General features: G+C 56.7%; 1 non-coding gene and 2 pseudogenes across 1 annotated transcript; all 3 read right to left on the bottom strand.

Moving 5' to 3' along the window:
* Positions 1-7,835: 7,835 nt before the first annotated feature.
* LOC149133206 (large subunit ribosomal RNA) lies at positions 7,836-12,279 on the bottom strand (annotated as a pseudogene).
* A 512-nt stretch (positions 12,280-12,791) lies between these two features.
* Positions 12,792-12,950, bottom strand: LOC149133205 (5.8S ribosomal RNA). Its single transcript, XR_016243778.1, has one exon. It is a non-coding gene; the product is annotated as a 5.8S ribosomal RNA (ribosomal RNA).
* Positions 12,951-13,493: 543 nt separating this feature from the next.
* LOC149133204 (small subunit ribosomal RNA) lies at positions 13,494-15,341 on the bottom strand (annotated as a pseudogene).
* Positions 15,342-16,404: the final 1,063 nt, after the last annotated feature.

The following is a 16,404-nucleotide window of genomic DNA, read 5'->3' as shown; positions in this document are numbered from 1 at the left end:
ATAAAGGCAACAGTATCTTTCAAAGTAAAACTGAATGAAGTTTTTCTGTAATTAAAGTGGAATAAAAATTCATTCATTCATGTTTTGAAGATGGAAAATTTTACCATTTCAGAAAAACACAAAATACATTTTGTCTTTTTTTTTTGGACATTCTGAAAATTTCTTCAACAACAACACTAACACTAACTCTCACACACAAGCATTGCCCAACTGTCAGAGGCTTGATGACATTACAGATGTGAAGCACTCTGTCTCAGTCTCTGCTTGATTCAGGGCTACAACTTTGTCAAATAGATGAGCTGTGTAATAGCTTGTCAAAGAAATGGTGACTACACCTATTCACCACCCAGGAATTGAAGATATTGCAGCTTTGGCATGTGTCTTCACATTATCAGCTATAGCATGACCAGTCCTCCACTCAGTCAGTGTAGACAGCAAGTGGAACACTTAATCAGTGGAATGTTTCCTTTCCACAAAAAAATAGAAGAGAAGATGCTCCAATTCAGTCAAACATGAACTGGGGCAAGGCACAACAGTCAGGCACTAATATGATAGAGTCAATATAAGCATTTGCCACCTTTGCCTGACTTTTCAGGGATAGCTAACCTTTGGCCCATTTACATGCAAGACTGACTACTCTGTTCATCATCTTGTCCTACTTCTTCTGCACATGGAGATCTGGCTCATGACACAAGAAACTCCATAGGATTATCCAGAATCAGAGGCTATGAAATGATAGTGTAATTTCCAAGCAGAATCAGCATGATAATGCAACCAGGATGTACATTTTTAAATTACAGGTACAATTCATTTGAAAGGCTTTCACACAGTTTCTGTCGACTCAGTTTCACTCACAAAGAGTTTGAGAAGAAAACCTCTTAACCATTTAACCATACTATGTTTACATTTGGACGATTAAAAACAAGGAAATATATGAGGAAATTCTTACTTTAAAATTCATTACAAGCTAGAGTAGTGAAGGCTTTTAACCATTACAGTAGTTAACAAACACATTTCTTCATGTTGGATTTTCTTGTGTGGTGCAGTAGACAGAACCAGCAGTTCATTTAGCAATGGCAGTAGTCCTTCATATCTAAATTCCTGTAGCTTTCTTAATTTAACAGCCACCAACATTGGTTCACATGAACTTTTGTTTTTAGCATGCTTCAGTGGTTAATTCGGAGATCAATTTAAACCGGAGGTTCTCAAACTTTTTGGGCCACCGTCCCTTCATGGCCACATAATAGTCTCAGTGCCCCCACCCCTATTTTTATGTATAAATAAATATTTTATATTCAACTAATTTATATATACTATGAATCAATTGATATTTAATATAGTATTATATAATTTGTATACAACACTGTAATAATATTATAAATTCATAGTGTCCCCCAATCCACTGCCTTCCTCCCAATGCCTCCTTTTTCTCTACCGCCCCCTTTGAGAACCTATGGTTTAAACGAATGGAATATGCTCGATCTACATGACTATTGTTGCTTGCAACTAGTGACCAAAACACTATTTACAAAAGTGTGAACAGTCTATCATCATCAATTAGTCTCTTATAAAGCATGAAGTTCTGGGTCTATATTTTCGTTGCTTGGCAATGTGGTCGTATGTTTGTATGTACCGAAAGCAATGACTCGCTTATTGCAAGTATGGTAGTCCTTACAACTACAGGTTAACTTTATTTCAATTCTCGTTTTAAAAAGATGAAAAAAGAAAGAAAAAAAATAAAGGTTTCTGATTTAGGCAAGGCCAATAATTTTGAGGGAAGGGGTTAGTCGATATTATCGACCCTAGTATTTCACTGGTATTTTATTTTATCGGCTCTAGAGGGATGAAAGGCAGAGTTGGTCTCGGCGGAATTTGAACTCTGGACTGTAAAGATGAATGTAACCGAGAAAAGAATAGCTTTTCCACACAGAACAGGAAAAAAGTATCAGCGTGCCAATTTAAAAGTAAGGGAGATAACTCCAATATGACTACCTGTTGCCTGGCATATCATCCAGAATTAACCATCACTTTCAATAATGCTTAAACTATGCAAGTTCATATTTTTAATTGCATTAAAACATTTGATAGGACAACTAAGCACCCACCGAGGTACTGATTAATTATATCCAGCTTCTCACACTGCTTATTCGGGACAAAAATATTTCAATATCAGTAGTTAAGGCAGTAGAATTCATTGCAATTAATGCGTAACCTCAACTCATCAAAGAGGTGGTATCGCTTAAATTTTTAACGGATTAGTAAACAGCAGTGAGCACTGAGCTTTCGGATGAATGTAACCGAGAAAAGAATAGCTTTTCCACACAGAACAAGAAAAAAGTATCAGCGTACTAATTTAAAAGTAAGGGAGATAACTCCAATATCAATTTTGTAAGCCTAAACATATTGCTAGGGTGGGGCACAATGAGTAATATTTACTGTATTTTTAACTAAGAAGTCTTTTTTTTATAAATATTCATTACCGTACAAAAACTATATCTAAGCAAATAACCTTCTCTAAATGCATTAAAACACTATAACATATTCAGAATACTATCTCTGAAAATTATCTCCGTCCTATAAGCATACAAAGGACAAGTTTAGATGGGCAAAATTAGTAAGACAAGATAAGATAAATTTGCCTCATTAATTTTCCAGAATAGCATATTAGAATTTCACAGGATTAATTCAACGAAAAAAAAAGAAAAATTTCCAATTAATCTGGAACCAGGGGAGGTGTCCCCCATTCGCCCCCCATCTTCTCCTGAACCAAAATAAAGGATTTGCAGCATATTAGGGGGGAAGGGTACTTGATTCAATGCAAAAAATCCGAGATTCTCCGGAATCGAACCCTGATTCCCCGTTACCCGTTGCCACCACGGTCGGCACTTACCGGGCCGTCGACAGTTGATAGGGCGGACTCGCGGGGGACCCGTCGCGCGAAGGCTAGTCGATACTAGCCCGTGCGATCGTACTGACAGTTATCCAGAGTCACCAAAATCGAAGGGGCGTGAAGCCGCCGCACGCCTTGACCCGCGCGCGGAGCGCGGCGGCTGCTGCGACGGCCCGTACGCGCCGGTCTCAGTCTAATATTTGCGCCGCGACCAATGCGGAAAGCCGACCGTATCGTCGCAACCGGCGGGAACTGGTGCGGGTGCGCAGCCCCGGACCCGGCCGAGCGGGCGACCAGCGGCGACGCCGAGCGCGCCGAGGCGCAGCGGCGGCTGCCGAAAGCCGTTTTTCGGCCCGACGCCCGGGTGCGACCTGCGATCGCGGCTTCGGTTGCATGTATTAGCTCTAGAATTTCCACAGTTATCAACTCTCCTCGCGGTGAGGAATACGGTCCCGAGGATTAAGTCCGGTTCCTGAGCCATTCGCAGTTTCACCATTCGTTTACAGCATGAACTTACACTTGCATGGCTTAAGCTTTGAGACAAGCATATGACTACTGGCAGGATCAACCAGGTATCGTCGTCGTCGTAGCGTCGCTGTAGTAGCGTCGATCGGCGAGCGGAAGGCGGTCTCCGCGTTCGAGGAACGCTCGCTGCCGTCGTCGCCGCGCGCGAAGAGCAAACGAGAGAGAAGAAGACTGAATCGCGGCCGACGCCGAGTCGAGCGGACGAGCGCTCAGAGGAGGCTGCGGCGGCGGCGGCCGTTTGTACGTACTACGTACGCGTCCTAATCCGCCGCTCTGCGGTAGCAGCGGAAAAGCGCGCAAGATGAAGAAAAAGAGTTCGCCGAGTAGAAACGGTTTGCGATCCGACTACCGCACACCGGGCCGCTGCGGAAGGACGGGCGCCGGTGCGGGTCGAAGAAGCGAGGCGGTTTCTGGCTGCCACCGCTCGAGACACGGAAACGGACGGTCGGACAAGAGGAGAAGACGACGCGCGGCCGAAGTGCAGCGTGTAGGCGGGACAGCTGCTTTCCCTTCTTCCGCCGACGACACCGACCGAGTGCGCGCGCGGCCGCTCCGAAACGATTGCGACAGACTGCTGCTGCTGCTGCGCACGGGCTGCGGTCAACGAGAAGCGTGTGTGCGATGACCAAAACGGCGTTGTCGGCTGCCCAATTCCCCAAAGCGGCGACGATGCCGGGATCGTGAGCGCGAGATTGCAGGCACCACCACCGCGACACCCGGAGTTGAAGCCACGGTTGTTCCGTCCCGGGCTAGCGGGACGAACACACGGCACTGCTCTCTTTCAGTGACGTCGCGTCGCCTGTGGCGGATCGGGAAGCGACAACTAGCCCGTCCGCTGCGCCGGCGGCGACGCGACACGAGGTCAACGGCGTAACCAGACCGGGTCCTCGAAGACAATGACGACGAGGCCGCGGGTCGGCGAGGGGACGAAAAGGAAACGTGCGGAAACGGAAACGAGAACCCCACGAGTGACCTCACACACCAAGGGCGTCCCGACTACTATGTAGGGGTAGCAGGCCGTCGATCGGATGGTCGTTTCGTCCGACTCGCACCCCGACCCCGGCGGGCGGGCGGGCGGGCGAGCGAGCGGATGTGCCGCGGCGTGAGGCGTGGAACGACAGCGACAGCAAGGGCGAGGGCGCTCACTGCAAGGCGGGCGGGTGGTCGGCGGAAGAATCGGGGACGCGCCGGCCGTGTAGAGTCGATCGTGCGGCGGGTTACGCGGGTCCGACCTTCAGCAGAAAGGAGAGGCGAGGACATCCCTTCGAGTCGGAGAGCGCAGCGTAGCGACCGCGCGGGCGAGGAGGAGGAAACCGATCGGCCGATGGCGACAGCACGAAGGGATGGGCGGCTGCCGGCGGGCGGGCGGGCGGGCGGGCGGGCTTTAGGCGAGCAAGCGGATCTGCCGCGGCGCGGGGCGTGGAATGACGGCGACAGCGAGGGCGAGGGCGCTCACTACGAGGCGGGCGGGTGATCGGCGGAAGAATCGGGGACGCGCCGGCCGTGTAGAGTCGATCGCGCGGCGGTTACGCGGGTCTGACCGTCGGAATAAAGGAGAGGCGAAACCATTCCTTCGAGTCGGCGAACCCATCCGATCAACGACTACCCTACATAGTAGTCTGGACCCCCTTGGGGTGTGAGGGTCACCTAGAGCGTGACTATTCCCCCAGGTTCGACCCACAAACTTGCGAGTCGGACCCGGTCACGGTACCGGCCGCGTCGCCCACGCGGCTCGTATCGCGGCCGACACGTCGGCCTTTCCATCGCGCCGGCGGGACACCGCCGCCCATGCGTCCGCATTCTCTTTGCTCGCTCCCAATCGCTCGCCGGCTTCGTTTCTGGCCGCCACCACTCGCTCGACCTGCTTCTCGTCCGTCGTGTGCATCGGCCGCCTGTCCTAGCGTCTCCTAGTGTGCGTAACACACGGACACACACGCACTCGCCGTCGGTATCGCCGCCGAGACGACGGCCTTTCGAAAGCACGTGCGGTTCGCCGGCGGAGCTCCGCCGCCGACGCGCCTTCCTCCGCTTTGCTCGGCTCCCAATCGCTCCTAGTCGCTCGGTGGCTTCCTTCTCGCTGCCACGACTCGCTCGGCCTGCTTCTCGTCCGTCCACCGCCTAGGCCGCGTGTCCTAGCGTGCGTAACACACACACACTCGAGGTCGGCATCGCCGCCCAGCCGACAGCGCTTTCGATCGCACCCGCGCTTCGCCGACGGAACTACGCCGGCCGACCGTCTTTCCGCCGCTTAGTCGTCGCTCTGAATTCGGCCGCTTTCGATCGGCTCTGCGGGTACGCGGTGGCGACCGGCGGGGTGACCGCCGGCCGATCGTCTGCCTTTCCGTCAGCGGCGGTCGGGGTGCGAGTCGGACGAAACGAACATCCGATAGACGGCTGCTACCCCTACATAGTAGTCTGGACCCCCTTGGGGTGTGGGGGCCACCTAGACCGCGACTGTTCCGCCGGGTCCGACCCGCCAGTCTGCGGGTCGGACCCCGTCCCCATACCGACTGCGTCGCTCACGCGGCTCGTATCGCGGCCGAGACGTCGGCCTTCCGATCGGACCGGCGGTTCGCCAGCGGAACTACGCCGCCTGACCGTCCTCCGTTTCCTCTTTGCTCCACATCGCTCCTTGATCGCTCGCCGGCTTCCTTCTCACCGCTTTGCGACTCGTTCGGCCCTCTCCCCGTCTGTCGAGCGCCTCGGCCGCCTGTCCTAGCGTCTCCTAGCGTCTCCTAGCGTCTCCTAGCGTGCGTAACACACGGACAAACACGCACTCGCCGTCGGTATCGCCGCCGAGACGACGGCCTTTCGAAAGCACGTGCGGTTCGCCGGCGGAGCTCCGCCGCCGACGCGCCTTCCTCCACTTTGCTCGGCTCCCAATCGCTCCTAGTCGCTCGGTGGCTTCCTTCTCGCTGCCACGACTCGTAACACACACACTCACACACACACACTCGCGGTCGGCATCGCCGCCCAGCCGACAGCGCTTTCGACCGCGCCTGTGCTTCGCCGGTGGAACTCCGCCGCCCGACCGTCTTTCCACCGCCTAGTCGTCGCTCTGAATTCGGCCGCTTTCGATCGGCTCTGCCTTTCCGTCTGTCTTTCCGTCGGCCGCGGTCGGGGTGCGAGTCGGACGAAACGACCATCCGATCGACGGCCTGCTACCCCTACATAGTAGTCGGGACGCCCTTGGTGTGTGAGGGCCACCTAGACCGTGACTGTTCCGTCGGATCCGACCCGCCAGTCTGCGAGTCGGACCCCGTCGCGGTACCGACCGCGTCGCTCGCCGCCAGCGGAACTCCGCCGCGCAACCGTCCTCCACTTTCTCTTCGCTCTTAATCGCTCGCCGGCTTCCTTCTCGGCCTGTTCGCATAAGGCCCGTTTTCTTTCGTGGGGCCTGATGCGTTATGACCCACTGTTCTTGCATGGGCGGTACACCTACGGCTCCGTCACAGGTGGGTGTGCTTTCTGCCAAACGATGCCACAACCACATTCTATGATATGCTGGGGCTTGATTAGATGTGGTCTGACCGATCTCTCTGTGTTGGGTGAGTGCATCGGTTGTTCCCCTGCAGGGGGTGGGCCCGCTGGGAGGTCCACCCGCCTTAGGCCAATGGGCCTTCTCCGCTATAGCGGGTTCACCTGCGATGTCCTATTGGAACATCGGTGTGGGTGGTTGCGGCTGTTGTAAGCACCTGCAGTGTCCGATTGGAACATTGGAGTCGAGAGATCGTCGGTGGCCGGTTGTCGTGTAGTGAGTGCACCTGCGAGTGAGTGCACCCTCGGGTACGTCGCTGTGACAGGTGGCGCTGTGAAAGAGAGTCATAGTTACTCCTGCCGTTTTCCCGCGCTTAGTGTGACGGGGCGCGTCCCGCTCTTCGCAACCGACTCGGAGCAGGAGAGATCGCGTTCGCGCGGCGACGACCGGCACACGCTCTCGCGCTCGTATTCGATATCGTCGGTTCTCGGTCTGTCGGGTTGCCGCGCGGCTCTTGAAAAAAAAAAAAGAAAAAAAAACCCGCTACCACGGAAACGGAGGATGAAACAGCCCGAGACCGGTCTCGCACGTAGCAGCGTTCTTCTTCTTCTTCTTCTTCTTCTTCTTCTTCTTCTTCTTCTTCTTCTTCTTCTTCTTCTTCTTCTTCTTCTTTCGGCAGCGCACACTCACCCCCGCGACGCCCTAAGGAAATGCACTCCGACGACTCGCTCGCCGCTCGAATCTGCGTTTCCTTTCTTCCGTTCGTCTTCCTTAGCTCTGCCTTTGCCGCCGCCGCGCGACCGGTGCCGATCTCGATTTTCCGTTTCCGTTTTTTCGCCGACCACCCACTAAGCCGCGCTTCCGTTTCGGTCTCGATCAGTTCGCGGTTTCACTCGGCAACAATAGAAAAGCGCACGGGAAAACGATGTCCGCCTCGAAAGGGCGGATCGTGTCGTTCGCGAGAAGAGACTCAATAGATTGCAGTGTGGTAGCTGCTCTACTAAGCACGTCACTCCGAACGGCAAGTCGAGTCGTATGCAAGCGATCCTTTTCGTCTCGATCTCCTCGAACAAGTCGTGAGGGGGCGGGACGTCCGCGACGGCTTCGCCGGCCGGAAGACCGACCGCCTCCACCGCCGCAGACGTCCCGAAATGGCAATTCCACCGGCGACGCTGCCGCTCACCGCGCGTGAACGCGACGGGCGGATGACGAACGCCGAGCTAAGGCATGCGCCTTGAGGTTTAGACGCTTTTGGAAAACAACTCGGGCCCGGCTACGGTTTCGGCTTAGAGGCGTTCAGCCGTTATCGCTCAGAGGCAGCCTGGCACCACCGCTCTATCGAACGAGCGCGCAAGCCGTTGCTCTGATCCCGCGGTTCTTCTCGTACTGGACGGGATAGCCGTAGCCGAGTTGACGTTGCCGGCGCCCGCCTAAGGCCGCGGGGCGGAAGCGCACCGAACCCCCCGACCGCGCGCGACTCGGGGCGCCGCGTACGCGCGATGCATCGGTAGAATAAAACTAACCTGTCTCACGACGGTCTAAACCCAGCTCACGTTCCCTGTTGGTGGGTGAACAATCCAACGCTTTGCGAATTCTGCTTCGCAATGATAGAAAGAGCCGACATCGAAGGATCAAAAAGCGACGTCGCTGCGAACTATTGGCCGCCACAAGCCAGTTATCCCTGTGGTAACTTTTCTGACACCTCTCACCTCTCGGCGGACGCATAGCTCGCCGCTGTTCGGAAAGGATCGATGGGCCACGCCTTCGCGGTCCGTATTCGTACTGAAAATCGAGATCGAGCGAGCTTTTGCCCTTTTGCTCGACGTGTGGTTTCCGTCCACGCTGAGCTCGCCTTGGGACACCTGCGTTACCGTTTGACAGACGTACCGCCCTAGTCAAACTCCCCGACCGACACTGTTCTCGACTAAGGGTCGCGCATCGGCTGCGCCGGCACCCGCGAAGGCGCTCGACATGCACCGCGCGCTTCGCACCAGATAATGAACCACCGCTCGGCGACGGCCCGATCCCTTCTCCATCGAGTGAGCGAGGAAACGACGGAAGTGGCGGTTTTTCATCGTCGCCAACGCGCGCGACATCCCGACGCCGAACCGGCCGGCCGACGACGCGGCGACAGGCCGGACGACGACCGAAGCGCGGCGAGGAAACGCCGACGCGACGGCCACCGACGAAGAGCACCGCGCCGCCGGTGACGGCGGCCGGCGCGCGGGGCAACGCGAATGCTACCGCCTATGCTACACCTACCGTGTGCCCTCACAAAACCGGGCTAGAGTGAAGCTCAACAGGGTCTTCTTTCCCCGCCGATCCGTCCAAGCCCGTTCCCTTGGCTGTGGTTTCGCTAGACAGTAGATAGGGACAGTGGGAATCTCGTTGATCCGTTCATGCGCGTCACTAATTAGATGATGAGGCATTTGGCTACCATTTCGTGCTTGCGTAGCTTGCGGAGCAAGTGCGAAATCACTCTTTCCCTATTCTTTTATGTGGGTGGTCCCACTCGCGTCACGTCAAATAGTTACACGCGCACGTTGTCCTTCCGGGACAAAGCCGCGCGCGGGTCCGACGCGAGCGCTTTGACCGCCGCGAAGAGCGCTTTCCGCCGCGACGGGGACCGCGCGTCGAAGCCGACCCCTGTTGACCGAAGGCGCGACCGCGCACCGGCGCGGAGCGGGTTCCCCGCCACCGCGGAAGGCGGCTCGACGACGGCCGGAAAGGCGCCCGGGATGCCGAGTCCGACGCCAACGCTACAGCCCCGTACCGGTCCGCCGCTTCGCGTGAAGACGTGTTCCGGCACCCGGCGCGACGGAGGCGCGACGCCGAGCGAACGGCGACGCGACCGCGCGCGCGGCAGCGCGGACACACACGGCCCGACCGACCCGGTCCTCGGAGTCAATCCTTCTTCCGAAGGTACGGATCTATTTTGCCAACTTCCCTTACCTACATTGGCGCTATCGACGAGAGGCTGTACACCTTGGAGACCTGCTGCGGATGGTGGGTACGGACCGACTCGAGAGCTGCGAATCGTTACGGACCCGGATTTTCCAGGGGCGCCGAGAGCGCACCGGACGCCGCTCGAGACGCGGCGCTCTACAGGCACCATATCCGTATCTCCGGACGAGCCGATTCCACGGACGCGGTCCTTTACGGAGAAGAGAGAACTCTTCCCGGGGCTCCCAGCAACGTCTCCGAGCTCGCTTGCGTTGCTGCTGCTTCACCCGGCCGCCGGCTTCGACGACGAACGCGCTGCGTTCCCGCCGCCGGACGGGCACTCTCCCAGTTCGGGTTCGGAAATATTAACCCGATTCCCTTTCGATGCGAGGCCGGCCGCTGCTGCTTTCATTTTCGTTTTCGTTTTCGCGACGGATCCGGCGCCTTCCGTGGAAGCTTTCGCCCGCTTCTTAGGACCGACTGACCCGTGCTCGACCGCCGTTGGCACGGAACCCTTCTCCACTTCGGTCTTCGAAGGTCTCGTTCGAATATTTGCTACTACCACCGAGATCTTCACCCGCGGTCGGCTTCACCCGGGCTCCCTCCTACTCGACCGGGCATCGGAAAGTCGCCTCGCCGGCGATCGCGCAACCTGTCACCCGGCCGGTCCGGCATCGGTCGCTCGCTTCAGCGCCATCCATTTTCGGGGCCGGTCGATTCGGCAGGTAAGTTGTTACACACTCCTGAGCGGATTCCGACTTCCGTGGCCACCGTCCTACTGTCTATATCGACCGACACCCTTTTGGGGATCTAATGGTCGAAGCGTAGGGCGCCTTAGCCAGACGTTCGGTTCATCCCACATCACCAGTTCTGCTTACCAAAAGTGGCCCACTTGGCACCGTGCATTCGTCGCAAGAATCGAAAAGACAATTCGTAACGGCCGCCTCCGATCGGGAGAGGAGCGGCCCGTTTCGCCCGTTCCGAGTTCGAGAGTAGATCGAGGCCGTCAACGTCCCCGGGGCCTCCAGTCGTTCGCTTTACCAGACAGAATTGCGTGTCGTTCTCCCGCTGGCGCCAGCTATCCTGAGGGAAACTTCGGAGGGAACCAGCTACTAGACGGCTCGATTGGTCTTTCGCCCCTACACCCGGTTCCGACGATCGATTTTCACGTCAGAGGCGCTTCGGACTTCCACCAGAGTTTCCTCTGGCTTCGTCCAGACCGGGCGTGGATCGCCATCTTTCGGGACCCCGGCCGCTTGCTACAACTGAGTGGGAGCGGGAGTGGGAGCGGGAATGCGCGGGCCCGACCCGGGAACGATGCTTCGAAACGCCTCGTGAAAAAGCGAGCCGCTACCGCCACCGACGAGAAGACGACGACGACGGCAGCGGCCCCGAGCGGCGACGTGTCACGTTCTCGCTTTCGCTGTGCCGTCGGAGTTCGCGAAGTGAAAGGCTCCAACGACTCGCAGTCGACTCGGACTCCTCGGTCCGTGTTTCAAGAAGGTCGGGTAGGTTGCCGATGCTCGTCGCTGACTGGCGGCAGCGGGCGGCTTTTCGGGCGTTCCCGCCTCCTCTTCGCCAGGAGCGAAGTGAAGGAGGCGGGCGGCCGCGTCGCTTTCGCGACTCACTGCGTCGTGCTTGCTGAGAGCGAGGTGCGTTAGCCCGTCTCCGTCGATTAGCCGTACCTGCGCTTTCGTGGAGCGACGGGCCCGGTCGAGAGAAGCGCGTGGGTCCCGACGCTGGTCCCCGCGGACGGATTCCACACGCCGGGGCGCTCGTCTGCGACCTGCGGACGCCGCGCGCCTACCGGCCCGACGGGATCGGGTAGCGACGGCGGATCGGAGGAGAAGTGCGTCCGATGCCGGCGTCCCGGAAATCGAGCGCCGACGAGGCGGCAAACGACCGCCCGCGAAAACGAGCGGCCGCCACCGTCGTCGGCGACGACGGCGCCTAGGCGGGTGGAGTAGCAGCGGATTGAGTCCCCTCGCGATCGCGGTGAGCGGTCCTACCCGTTTACCCCTGGGCAGTTTCACGGTCTCTTGAACTCTCTCTCCAAAGTTCTTTTCAACTTTCGCTCGTGGTACTTGTCGACTCGTCCCCGTATTTAGCCTTGGATGGAGCTTACCACTCGCTTTGGGCTGCGTTCCCAAGCAACCCGACTCTCGGGCCGAAAAGAACACCGCCGATCGCCGCCGGCTCCGAATGGGCCTGGCACCCGCTCTGGGCAGCCCCGATCGAGGGGACTCCGAACCTAACCGGGCGAAACGATCGACCGTGTATGACCCTTGCGTCACAGCTCTCGACGACCGGCGCGGCCGACGAGATTCGGCGTTGGGCTTCTCCCGGTTCACTCGCCGTTACTTAGGGAATCCCGGTTGGTTTCTTTTCCTCCGCTTAGCGATATGCTTAAGTTCGGTGGGTAGTCTCGTCCGATTCGAGGGCAGCAACAACGTGGAGACGTCGCTGCGGCAGCAGCAAGCCGCGTTCGATTCGTCGTCGTCGTCGTCGTCGGCCGGCACGAACGCTCGCAACGAGATCCACAGAGCGAACGCCGACCGAAGAAGACGGCGGCGGCGGCGGCCACGGAGGAGGCAACGACGGCGAGGGCGGTAGGCAGGCAGGCAGGAAGAAGAAGAGTGCGTACGAACGACGGAGGGTGCGACGCGGACAGACCGACCGTCTGTCCGTTCCGTCCGTTCGTTCCCTGCTGCTGCTGCAGCTGTCGGCGCTCCGTAGCGTGTCGCAACGATGACGGTCTGGCATTTCGGGAGACGGAGGATCGAGCGGCGCGCGCTCGCTAGTCGGGCCGGAAGCAGAAGCAGAAGCAGCGAGAACGAAAAGCGAGCTGTTCCCGTCACTCACGGCCGCGTCCCCGGCGCGCGCCCTTTCCTGCGACTCCCGACTCCCCGCCGCTGCCGGCTTCTGCAGCGGCGGACGGCTTTTTCGTGTCGTGACCGCCTCTCGACCGGACGGGGCCCCGGGACGATGGGATCCCGGGGCCGCAATGTGCGTTCGAGGTGTCGATGTCCACTGAGTCCTGCAATTCGCATCAGTTCACGCGGATAGCCGCGCTCTTCATCGACGGACGAGCCGAGTGATCCCCCGTCCAGGGTTTCGGTATTTGCTACTACTAGTACTGACGACCGCCTACCGGCGCTGCTGCTGGGGCGGCGGCGGTCGACAAAAAGGAAAGCGAACGGAAAAAATAAAATAAAATTAGGCAAGGAGTTGCAACGGCTACGGCAGCGGAACAACGCGCGACTGCCGAAGCCGTCTTTCGTGCTTTCCGCGACGGCCGGAGGCGCTGGCGGACGCGAGGGCGAGGAAAGGAAGGAAGACGAGAGAGATATTGAGGTTCGTGGAGCCGCAAAGCGTGCAGCACCGTCGGCCTAGCGCACTGTATGCGGGCGGGCGCAGGCTGGGTGAAAATTGCGCGGTCGGCAGCTACAGCAGAGAGAAGGGAGACGAGGACAGCAGGAACGATTGCGGGTTTCGTCCGCCGCTGCTGCTTCTTATTGTTGTTCGGTTGCAGCTGCACTGTTAGAGGGCCGACGAGTGCGAGGAGGCCCGGCCGCAGCTTACGAAACCGGCTGGATCGTGCCGGAAAGCGAGGAACAGGGCTGAAGCGGCAACAGGCGGTTGCTGCGCAGGCTGCGATAATGATCCTTCCGCAGGTTCACCTACGGAAACCTTGTTACGACTTTTACTTCCTCTAAGCGATCGGGTTCGGTCGTCTTCTCCGAGCCATCAGAGAACGCGCCGGCGACGGCGCGGAACGCCGCCGCGCGTAAGCGGACTCGTCGGCCAGATCCGAGGACCTCACCGGACCTCGATCGGTAGTAGCGACGGGCGGTGTGTACAAAGGGCAGGGACGTGATCGACGCGGGCTGATGACCCGCGCCTACTGGGAATTCCTCGTTCACGGGGTTGGTTCCAGGCCCCGATCCCTATCACGGGAGGTGATTCAGAGGTTTCCCGACCCTCTCGGGCCGGGGGAGACGCGCCCGCTGATACCGCCAGTGTAGCGCGCGTGCGGCCCCGGACATCTAAGGGCATCACAGACCTGTTATCGCTCCGCCTCGTGCGGCTTTCTGCTGCCCGTCCCTCTGCTGCCCAACCGACTGGCCCGGGCGCGACGGCGTGCCGCCGCCGGGCTCGCGCTGGCCGAGCCGACCGGGTCACCGCCGCCGCTCCGCAACCGACGCCGCAATCACGCCGCGACCGCCTCCCCGCGAGGGAAAGGTGGCAGCCGAATGCGGCTGCAGCGCCGGACGCGAAGGAGAGCGGCGGCAACGGCAAGCCCGGGCCACGCGCGGAGCTACCGACAACGGCTTCGGAGCTGCCTCGCTACCGGAAAAGCACTAATCGACGCGCTAGTTAGCAGGCCGGAGTCTCGTTCGTTATCAGAATCAACCAACTAAGAACGGCCATGCACCACCAACCACCGAATCGAGAAAGGGCTATCGATCTGTCAATCCTACCGGTGTCCGGACCGGGTGAGTTTTCCCGTGTTGAGTCAAATTAAGTCGCAGGCGCCACTCCTGGTGGTGCCCTTCCGTCAATTCTTTTAAGTTTCTGTTTTGCAACCATACTCCCCCCGGAACCGACTATAGTTTCCCGCGCAGGCTCCCCGCCGGGTCATCGAAGCGAACGCCGGCGGAGCGCCAGTCGGCATCGTTTACGGTCGGAACTACAACGGTATCTGATCGTCTTCGAACCTCCGACTTTCGCTCTTGATCGAGGAAAACGTGCTTGCCACACGCCGTCGCTGCAGTGCGTCTTGCGACGATCCAAGAATTTCACCTCTAACGTCGCAATACGAGTGGCCCCGATCGCTCCCTTCGATCATTGCCTCGTCGTGAACGGAGACCGACGGATGACGCGCGGACGAGGCCATTTTCCATCATTCCATGCTTTTCGTATGCAAGCCGGCGGGGCTCACTCTGAGCACTCTGAACCACCTCCCGTGATAGGGATCGGGGTCTGGAACCAACCAATTTTTTCACAGTGAACGTACCGGCCGCCTCGGAGGAACCGTGCGGGCCGAAACGACCGGGAGGTGGACGCGCTACCGCAACGCGTGCGAACGGCGACGCCCGACGACGCCCGCCCCGTTTGTGTCCCCCGACCGCGAACCGGCGGCAGCGGCGATGGCGACGCCGGTGAAGGCGAAGCCGAAAGCGCGCGTGCCGACCGGACGGGAGCGGAGGCAGGCGGCCGGAGCGGCCGACACAGCGACGATGCGCGCAGAGCTCCGCGGCCCGACCGCGCACGCACCGGCGAATAGGGCCGAGTGTGCGAACGGACGACCGAAGCGGACGCGCGCCCGCGACGGCGCCCCGACCATTCTGGGGCACATTTTCGCGTCGTTATTTTTCGTCACTACCTCCCCGTGCCGGGAGTGGGTAATTTGACAAGATAAGATAAATTTGCCTCTTTAATTTTCCAGAATAGCATATTAGAATTTCACAGGGATTAATTCAACGAAAAAAAAAAGAAAAAATTCCAATGAATCTGGAACCGGGGGAGGTGTCCCCCATTCGCCCCCCATCTTCTCCTGAACCAAAATAAAGGATTTGCAGCATATTAGGAGAGCAGGGTACTTGATTCCACGCAAAAAATCCGAGTTTTTTTTTTTTTCTTAGTGAAAATCGTGCGGGTGTTACACTGAAAAATTACCAATGTTCTCCGGTGATTTTCTTTCGTGTAAATATGTTTATTAATTAAGAATACGCGTTTTTCCCTCTTAACTTTTAGGAAAATGGGTCTTTTTTCAATGGAATTTTATAGAAATACCTTTCAAACGGCATACATTACGATTGTAAAGAAATTTGTGGGGAAAATCTTTTCCACGGAGTGGGGAGAGGACTTCGGAAAATTCACAAAATCCGAGTTTTTCCCTCATAACTTTTAGGAAAATTGGTGTGGGGGGTTCAATGAAATTTGATAGAAATAACTTTCAAACGGCATACATTACGATTATAAAGTAATTTGTGGGGAAAATCTTTTCCAAAGGGTGGGGAGAGGACTTCGGAAAATTCACAAGATCCAAGTTTTCTCTCATAACTAGAAAAGACAACAAAAGAAAGAGACCTTGATATTATGTAAATAGAGGAATTTGTCTGTAAAAATATGTGACACTTATTCGGTAGTCGTCATTTTCATAGGAATTTTCAATGGCCAGATAATTGAAGAGGTGGCGGCGTGAGTATATATGTATCTATCTAACTATCTCTATGTATATAGATAGAGAGTGAGAGAAAGTAATAACGAGTGAATGCGAATAACAACGAAGGGTTAAAAAAGCGTAAAAATAATTGAAAATGAAACAAAATTGAAGCCAAAACACTAAAAGTTATTGAAAGTGGATAGAAATATCTGTAGAAAGTTGAATGTGATTTCGAAATATAACGAGGAAAAATTTGGATCTTGGGAATTTTCCGAAAGTCCTCACCCCATCTCAAAATTTTCCCCACAAATTACATTATAACCGTAATTTATGCCGTTTCAGAGGTATTTATATAAAATTTCATTGAAAAAACCCCACATTTTCCTAAAAGTTATGCAG

Source organism: Octopus bimaculoides, chromosome 11, assembly GCF_046866305.1.
Source record: "Octopus bimaculoides isolate indiv1 chromosome 11, ASM4686630v1, whole genome shotgun sequence".
NCBI classification, from domain to species: Eukaryota; Metazoa; Mollusca; class Cephalopoda; order Octopoda; family Octopodidae; genus Octopus; species Octopus bimaculoides.
Note: the sequence above shows the minus strand (reverse complement) of the source record. Positions and strands in the feature narration are given on the sequence as shown.